General features: G+C 37.3%; 1 protein-coding gene across 1 annotated transcript in view; it reads right to left on the reverse strand.

Annotated features, from left to right (window-relative positions):
• The window catches only part of AIMP1 (aminoacyl tRNA synthetase complex-interacting multifunctional protein 1), a 33,650-nt gene extending 29,101 nt beyond the window's left edge, over positions 1 to 4,549 (reverse strand). Inside the window, exon 1 of the mRNA XM_009885496.1 lies at positions 4,398 to 4,549. The gene's annotated coding sequence lies outside the window, so the exon portion shown is untranslated. The remainder of the gene's footprint in view (positions 1 to 4,397) is intronic.
• Positions 4,550 to 10,202: the final 5,653 nt, after the last annotated feature.

Below are 10,202 nucleotides of genomic sequence, written 5' to 3' on the forward strand. Positions count from 1 at the left end.
TTCCCACCTCTGAGCAGACACCCCTAGGACTAAACAAAGCAGAGACATGACTACAAGGAGTTCTGTCCAGGTTAAGACAAAAGTCAAGCAATTTGGATGTGGTTTGTAACAATTTTTTTGTCTTCAATACTACCAAAAACTTTCAGTTAGAAAGACCGTGTACAAAGTTACACATAACTTCACTTATTAATCTCAGAAGACTGCCCAGTAACTCAATCGACATGGATGGCTCACAACATGGCTCACGAAAATCAACTTCTTTGCACTGCTGGACTTAAGCCTCAACAGGTTACACACCCGCTACATCTGCCAGGTCCCCTGGAAGTTCAGTAGAGATTCATCTGGTTGTGCTTTAAAGTGCAGGCTGAAATTTAAGCAGCAGTTCATATGCCAAAACAGTTGGACAGCCTTATGTATTTTTTCAGCAGTGTGTATCTTTTGGATCCCATTGCATTAATATTTTAATAGTATTATCAGAATGTTATGGTAAACGATCACCACGTGCAGAAGGAATTCTCACATAAATCCCACGATGGAAAAGATGCAACACCCACAACATGCTACCTTGTTTCTTTGACCTTCAGCATCAATTTCCAAACCCAAAATACATCCAATTCTTTAGAACACAAAGCTTATATCAAAAAGTGACTTTTTTTTTGTTTGGGTTTTTTTTAAATTTATAAAAGCTTAATTTTCCCAACCATCGTGCATCCTGTGGCTATCACTGAATATAAATAAAAAAGGAACTGCTACTCATGCCTCAAAGTATCCTTATAAAACTTCCTCGACAGGTGATGGACTTGACAATTACAGACACACACATATGTCTATAAATTCAGAAATACAAGCGGACTCAGCTGCATCTGGACAAGTCTGCAAGGTCAGCATATGCCCCAGGAAATCAAAGAATCTGTACTGCGGTTCACCCTCTAGGGTTTTACTGGGGAGTGAAAGCTTTAGATTACTATTATAACTACAGAGTAAACTACCCGTAAATCAGACAGCAGAATAATCACAACTGCACTGAAATCTACCTGTTGATACCAAGCAGAACACTGTTTCTTATGCATTTTATTGATTTTTGTAACTTTATCCTAAAAACATGAGCAGGCATAAGTTATGAAAATGTAAAGAAGAAAGAAATGTTTAGTCCCTCTCTCTAAGACAAGTCACACTTGAGAACAAAAATACATTTAAAAAGTATCTCTCAAAATCCAACCTTTTTCTTTTGGATCTATCAGACCAATACGGATAGGAACCCTTGTCAAAACCCCTATATGCTAAAGAGACATGTTAAAGATACCTTCTCCTCAGAAACTTGAAGAGTTTGGAAATAAGAATACCATTAAGCAGCAGTCTGCAAAATAACGGTATTAGTTAGGTAGTTCACAGGAACATTGATCCCCCTTTGCAATTCTAATTCACGATACTCTTAATGTCTGAAACCTGCCTACTAGTTATCATATGTACTTCAACTGTGGTTAAAAAGAATCTTGAAATTTATTACTTTTACATGCAGAAAAGACGATATTAATGTAGAAGTAGTCTCTTGTAGCACAGCTGAAGGAAAACAGGATTTAACCACTCAGTTAAAGCAAGTAGTAAGGTTAAAAATAACCACTATTTATTCACAAAAACATTGAGCAGACATCACGCAGATGCACAGCAAAAGAATCAGTGTTTTTTAACTACAACCTCATTAACAATTGCTGGTATTTACCAAGGCAGAAACTTTAGATATTCTTTTATGTGGGCCAAATAAAGCTGAAGAAAATTGAACCTGAAAACGCATCTGTTTGTGCACGCATGTGTCTGTATGTAATTAATGCAAGAATAAAGGCAAACATCTCTTAACAGGGAGCAACAAAGCTGTCAACCTAAGCTTTAAGGGAAAAAGCAGTCCTCGCTGAACTAGCACTGGAAGCTGCTCCCGGATGCCGACCCCGGGGAGGATGTTCCCCACGAGTCCCTTTTCCACCTGGGGAGGGGACAATGTGTGATGGAAACCCCCGACTGGGAGGCTGATGGTCCCGCTTTGCCTCCCTGTGGGTGCTGGGGGGCGCTGAGGGGTAGTGCTGAGCCCCACGGGGTGCTCGCTCCCACCTGGGGGTGGTGGCAGGGAGGGGGGGGACATCCCCGGGGTGGTCCCTTCGAGGCTGAGCCAGCCCTGTGATCCCGTTCCCGTGGGGAGGGCTTTGGGTGGCTCTGTGTCCCCCATCCTGCTGCTGCAGCAGGTTGCAGTTGCGGTATCTTATTTACATAGGCAAAACCCTCCCACACACATTCAACGACCCAGCCTCATTCATCACATAAATAATTGTAGTTTCCAGTGCTGAATTTACTCACATAATATAAGAGGACAGTATTTTAATGAAAATCTTTTATAAATATACTAACTTACCCTGCACGGAGAAAATTATTTATTCAGCTGTGGAGTGAAAAGCCTAAATTAATTTAACCTTTAAATCTAAAGTGAGCTGACAACAACTAATCCTTAGCAGCCAGAGGCAGTTACATGTCACTTCAAAACCACATGCCAGCAGTATCTGCCACCACATATTCCTGGCATCAGCCTCAAGACACAGGTCTGTCCTTTCATCATGTACTGAGTGAAGAGAATTAAAATTCTATCAAGCATTTCATCTGCTTAATAATTGTATCTGGAGATTTTTCTAAGTATTATAACTACCTGCCCTTTGGATCAGTGACTTACTTGCATTGTAGAAATATACATAATATTTTTTCCCTTTTGGAGATAAAAGAAAGGAACTCTGAAGAAAAGTTTTCAATAGATTTACATTTCTGTAGATGAAGACTTCACTATTCTTTCTTATCAGGAAAACCAACCAACCATCTTCTGAAGCAAAGACCATACAGAAACTACCTGTCAATCATTTCTAAATACAGTGCACAAAGTAACAATTCAAAGGATACTTGAAATCAAAATGCCATCTTTCCTTCTGCTCAGACTTGAACATCCACCGAAGGGTTATATTATTACATAGCTATTTCAGATCTTCTACTGATTTAAAATAAAAGAAATTTTTACAGAAAGATGTCCTTTGTATATAAAAACCCCCACCACTTTCTCCTGTACAGCAAATGTGGCTTATATTGGACACAGGGGTTTTTTTTTCTTTTTAAAATGAGAATTATTTAATTCTTATTAACAGAGATTTTATACATTTATTTCACATTTTGAAAACCAAATCAGTTTGCCAAGACTGATAAATCAAATGTAAAACCTATGCAAACAAAAGACACTTTCGACTTTGGACTATTGTAGTTATTTTAGCTGACACACAGAAATGACCTTCCCAAACCAAAGAGGGCGATATTGAAAGGCCTGAGTTTTTTCTGGCCTGAGTTGTTTTCTACATTCTAAACCAGAGGGGAACATCGAGAGGTTTTTCGATTACCTTTTAGCATCCCTTGCAAAACTCTAGCTGTTACAGGACAGTGCCCGCACCCTCTTCTTCCCTCTGCTAATTTAACATTGCATACGTTCATGAATAACTTCTCACAAAAATTTTCACGCGCTGGTACTATAAAAAACTAATTTAATAACAGTCATGTTCCTAACTATCCGGTTTCATGAGCACTTGATAACCCAATTTCAAAGTAAGTATACTCGCACAGTGCAGAATAGCAACATGGTTACTGAGTTAATAGTATGTTAGTCTAGATAAATTTCTGGACATCTTCTATAAATGCTTAAGCAGTGCTTGAGAGAAAGCACAGCAGCATCGTATTTTTTTAATGGTACCAAAAAAGTAAGCAGTCCTGTAATTGCCTTTCAGAACCTTCTCGGTAGTTGCATGTAGTGAGAATTTCAGGTTCACAGCTTTTAAAACTTCTAGGATGAAAATGATTTTTGCATCTTTTAATACTAGATCTGTGCAGACTAAAAAAACAACCAACAACCACAACCCCCCCAAAAACAAAAAAAACAACCAAAACCAACAACCACAACCCCCCCAAAAACCAAACCAAACAAACAAACCCGTTGTGTACTCGTCTCAGACACTGAGAGGGCTAATGTCAGGTATTAAGATTGATGGTATCTGACAGAAAAATCCTCTAAGCTGCTTTTGAGGAATAGCCGTATTTCATCTATGGATTCAAAGCTTCTTTTGTTTCAATAGTTTAAGACAAATAGAGCTAAATTATAATTTTGCTGTGTTCCAAATTATTCTATTAAAAATCATACCATTTTAAAACAATTATTTTTGATTAGAATATCTTGGTTTAGCATCTTCAAAAAGTGCAAATTTGAAGGTAAGTTCTCAGTAAAATTTAATTATAAGCTATATGTAAAGGAAAAAAATAGTATCTGTGCCTAATTCTTATCTTTAGCATTATTTTACAGATGGTCATATGGATGTGGAATTACTTACCCACTGTGACGTAGCAGGGTAACTCAGCCCCTAAGAGAAGATTAATTTCCCTGGTGTACAATTCAGTGTCATATCCTAGTTGGCAACGGTGACTTCCTTCTCGTGTGACTGTTACCAATTACTAGAGCGCTTCACACAGAAGGTTTCAAACCTCACGGTAGGACAAGTACAAATGTGAACTTACGGCCTTCACTCCAGAGCAGCTGCTACCAGGCCAAACGCAGTGCCTCTTGCATGCCACGTGCAAGGCCATACACTGTTGTGGGAACAGCAGTCCCTAGCCGCCCCAGCCAACTGAGCTGCTGAAATGATCTGCTCACTTATCTTCAGAGTTTGAAACAAGATGCCACTACAAAGCTGTATATTAAACTGTAATTGAAAAACACTCTGGGATAGAAACCAGATCCAATAGCCACGGATCATTTCTGAGAGAGGGTCCTGAAGCCAGAGACTAAACTATTAATTCATACTCAGTTGAAGTTATGTTGGGAAAGCTCCTGATGAGAAGGAAATGGAAATAAGTCTTCTATAATGTGTAGTTTTATGCCAAAAGATTGTACCAAATGATCTCAAGAAGAGATTTGCTAACTTGAGGCAATTTTTGAAGATGTTTTATGCATTGCCAGCTGCTTTCAAATGTAAAAAGCATCTCAGAATCTGTCTGCTTTCAGATAATTAGGATATGAGACAACACACCAGGGAAGCAGTTATGAGAGGAATTCAATTTTCCTCTAATCCAGCACAGAATCTCTGTCAGGTTTTTTCCAACATTCTGAGGAAAGAAGAATGGGTTCTTCTATGTGAATTGTGTTTAATAGATGATGGTTAAATACAGTATATATTGCTTTCCAAAATGAACGTTAGTTTAAGCTTCCCTCTCTACAGTTTTTGAAGTCAAGGAACAGTTTCTAGGCTGTTAATTACTATCAAGTAGCATAAGAACCTAAGAATGGTACACAAAGTTGTGGAGTGTAACAGAAATTGTAAAAGCTAGGTCAGCAGAAGTTATTTCTTTTCTGGAATTTCTCTCCGAAAACTGTACACAGCAAAGAGGAATTTATCCAATTCCCATTTCAGTAAGGTATCAAAGTAATTTTCTTTAGAAACACTAAGTGTCAACAAGTGATTACAGCTGCTGTTACAGACCCCCACTGATGCATTTAATCATCAAAATAGATCCATTTCAGACTATCATGACTCTAGGTGGTAAATTTAACTTAAGAGAAACCTTATCTTTCATCTCGGCAGGCAGAGATGATTCCCTCACTTAATCCTTTAGAAGTAATTCTTAACTTTATTAATAAAGTTCGCAGTCCATATGGACAAAAAAGGGTTTTCGGCCAAACATCCTCTACTTAGTTTCTACGAACAGAATGGGTGACCTACCCCACGGACCAAATGACAACATTCTGACAAAACAGAATGAAGCAAAACAAACCACAAATGTGCAAATGAAGAATTGGAAGATGCTCTGCTCCAAGACTTCAAAGAAAAGATTATTCAGATGCTGACTTATTGTTCTAGTTACTTTTATCACCTCATTCCTGCCCTGAGCCCATGGCAGAAGAAAAGATTCATTGAGTAACAGAAGAGGAACACAGCCAAGGACATTTAAGAGGAAGAATACACACGACAATCCAGAAACAAATTATTTGATGGTCATACGCTACTGCTAATGGAACTCAATGTTAGCCTGTAAGCAGCAGCATTAGAATTATTGGAGTAGATTAATTACCATAACAAAATAAATAGCATACAAAGGAACAAATGAGCAACCGAATTGCTCCTCTTCTTTTTCCATTTGAACAAGCCAGTTACTTAAAATACAATATTGAAAATTGAAATTGCAAATTACTTTACAAGCCAGCAATAAGACAGTAAGAGGACATTAAGATCTGAAACATCTGCCAGTCCTGAAAGGCATGTCATTTTTAAGATGGTTTCTTTAGGAAAAAAAAAAAAAGAAAAAAACCCAAACTGACATTTAGAAAAAAAATCTTATAAATTATACTGATTTGGTTTTGTGTTGGCCAGTCACCTGGTATTACAGAGCATCATCCAGGAGCAGGCCATGACTTGCATCATAAGCAACTGTCCCCTAGTAAACTGAACAGGGATCTGGCATGCTGAATTTTGTCATCAGGAAAGCCAGCAATTGCCAAATTAGCAAAACTAGCACAAACTAGCACATTTTTATTACGCTCAAAACATGCTTTCCCTTCCTCTATCAGGTCTATTCAACCGACTGGAACCACAGGGGCTACATTTTCAGGAGGGAAATACCTGCTTGCAAAATGTTTCACACTTGTTATGGACTACACCATTAGAAGACTCTATGTCTCAAAAAGCATAAAGGCAACTAACTAATGAATTAATCAATTAACAAAACACCACACCACAAACACCACAGAAAACAACAGCTTCCCACTTCAGAATCTATTCCCTTGCCATGCTTCTCCCCTCCAGTTTAAAAAAAAAAAAAAAAAACAAAACAAAAAATCAACTCAAACTTGAAATTTCTCTAGAAAAGAAGTGGGAGGGAGACAGGAGGAAATAAAGGAGAGGCAAGTCAGGAAAAGCCCGACTGGCCACATTTTATTTCAGGCAAACTGGCTCAGCTGTTCAAGAGGCTTCCCGAGCAATATTCACATTGCACTCATGCATACTCAAGACCCCCCACAAGTGCCATAGATATTTGCTTTTGTTCAGATTCTCCTTTCCTGTCTCTCAACTTTTTAAAGACACTTCAAAGAAGATCAAAAAATTTGAAAGAAGTGTAGTTGTTTAGTCTATGGAACAGAAGATAGATGGGAGACTTGGTCTCATTCTTCAAACGCAAAGGCAGTTGGTATGAGAACAGGACTAAACTGTTCACCAGGTCTGCTGCAGACAGGATAAAGCAAGGAAGATTTAAGTTAGACCTTTGGAAAACTTTCAAGCAAGAGTAAAGGACTGAACAGGCTTCCTATGGAGGTTGTGGAATATCCATCACTAAAAACAGGTTAGGCAAACATCTGTCAGGAGTGATTAAGGTATTATAGATGAGAATGAACTTGAGATCTTTTGCTCCTCTTCTGCTAAGGTCTTTTCATTACACCAAGCATTACAAAACCAATAATATTTCCTTCTTATACCCCCGCATTTTATTTAACTTTAAAAAACATGTAGTAAAACCCACCCTTCTAATTGTGATATTTCTACATATTCAAGTAAGATTATTTGGGAGAACAAAACACATCAAAGCTTTGATAACTGTGAAAGCAAGATAAATAAACCACCTGTGAAGTAAAACACCAATGTATTAATTTTACACTCACTCTGAAGAAATTAACCATTAACATCACAACACAGACAGTAATATATTTTCTTGCTCTCCAAGAGAAAAGAGAATTGGGAAAACTTTTAACTGATGACTTACTGATCTGTGGTCACCAAGCCAACAGTAAACCATTTTTCAGTTTTTACATAAAGGAATTTTTTTTCAAGGAGAGCACTTTTTCCCAAGCACACACACACACACACACAAAAATAAATATAAAAAATCAAAACCATGAAAGCAGTTTTGTTCAGAAGGCTGCTTTGAGAAGTATCCAAATCTTTTTAAAGCCATATTAAACTATGAGTAGGGATGGCTTCTACCACACCAGGGGGAAAAAAGTCCATCAGAGACTCTTTTTTCCCCTACTGTTTAGTACTAATGTAACCATGGAAATTATTTTTTTCCCTTCTGCTTAATACTGATGTTTCCATTTCCATGGTTACTAAACATCGATTTCCCCCTCACCCCCAGTGTGGCAGGAAATCAAACAAGGGAAATGTTTCTTGGTGACGGTAATAAGAACCATACAGGTAACTGTTTAGAAGGAGAATAAACCGGGGGAGTCTCTGATGGACTGACATCTTACAATTCATATTGCTACAAGAAACAAGAGACGCTATCTACTTTGCTCACATATGATGTTCCGAGCAGCTGCCCTCTAGGCTGACCCCTCAGCTTTATTTATATTGTCTAGCACTTGACATTCTTTAGGTTTTAGAAAACACTTTTTTAGAAAACACAAGCATGAATGAATTCATTCATGTAGCAGCTGTGACATACAGCAATCAAAATCAGAAAAGTTCAAAAATATTATGGTAGATATCAGATTTGTTTTCCTGCACATTTAACCAATCCTTCTTACGATAACACCTTTACATTATTATTATATAGGTATTTCCCCAGTATGCTTATGGGGACTTGTAAAGTAGGTGGGATTTATACAGGTACCTGACAGCTCAATTTCTTTTTTTCACTCTTGGTCTAGACAGGTCTTGGATAAAACTTATATCCTATTTTGCAAATTCAAGATCCACTTTTCATGCTGATGCCATTATTTGAGTTCTTGTCCTCCAGAATGAACAAGTTACGTCTGCTGCTTCTTAGGGCTTTTTCAGAAATGAACAGACTAACATGACATCTGTAAAATAAATTACTCTACTTTGGGGGGGACATATGGGGGAGGAAAAAAAATACCTGAGAAACTGGTACTTTTCTAATTTGATTCTACTGCTAATTAGTAAATTTACATGGAGCAGCAATTTTAGAAGTGGTCTCTTGATTCAGAAAGAAAACACACAATCACTACAGCTGATTGTTACCTTACATTATCTCTTACTATCTAGCACAGTTCAGTAGTATAAAATGTGCTGTACAATAAAAGAATAGAAATATTTTGAGGCATATCTACAGTATTTCCAGAAGCTGTTTTAAACCTTCATGCCAACTGATCATAGCACATCTCAATATAATACAGACAAATATAAACCCAACTTTTTTTTACTTTCTACTTTAGTCCTAATTTAAGAAACAACAACCCCCTGAACGCCCAAAGTCACAAACAATTCTATGGAGTTTATGGAAGAAAAGCAAACAAAAGATTAATAGATAATTTGGAAACACTGATCAAATTGTTGTGATGATGTGTCACTTAAATTAGAAATTCAGTGTGTCAAGCATATAGCATGAAATTTCAGTGATAAACGTTATGGTTAAATATATGTATTTCAACATTCTCTAAATTAGGACTCTAAATTAGTTCTTCAAAAACGTGGTTCTACCAAGGATATTAAGCAGGCAACTTTAGAATGAACAAGAGCAGGAAAAGGGATGTCTGCCACCAATATGCCTTCCATGATGGAGCCTTACTCACATGACATTTTATAATTCTCTTTTCAGAAAAACATAATATTGTGAAACTTCCAGGTCAGACTCTAGCCCTGACTGATTTTCAGAAAGAGTTTTAAGAAAACACCATGAATTGATTCAAAGGATTTTGCAAAAGCAGAAGTCGTCCTAGGAGGTTGCTTGCTTCCCTGCATCATGGCATACAACTAACTTCATTGCTAGTCTTCTTGGATAACAAATATAATTGAAATAACAATAATGGTATAAATAGACTTCAGTCAAATATATTTAGGAGAAAAGCCATCACAGAGAATACTTCCTAAATAAAAAGGATGAAGAAATATCCATGGGCTGTTTGGCCATCCTTCTATAAAGAGGCCCTAGATGAGCCTACCACTGTTTAATTCATACTAAATTAGAGTCACAATGATGTCAAAGCAACTTCATCATATCCTTCTGCATTAAACTTGTTTTTCAGACTGTTTTCCCAGTCACCTACGCTTCATCATCAGAAGTATCAAGTCTTAAAGGCTCTGGACAACTCAAGAGGCCTATTATTTCTGACCTGATGGACTATTTTGAGATTTGCACAATGTCCTTTTTTTAGCAAGTATCTTTTTCATTTGATACCATTTTCTCTA

The sequence above is a fragment of the Charadrius vociferus genome, unplaced genomic scaffold (genome assembly GCF_000708025.1).
Source record: "Charadrius vociferus isolate BGI_N301 unplaced genomic scaffold, ASM70802v2 scaffold55, whole genome shotgun sequence".
NCBI classification, from domain to species: Eukaryota; Metazoa; Chordata; class Aves; order Charadriiformes; family Charadriidae; genus Charadrius; species Charadrius vociferus.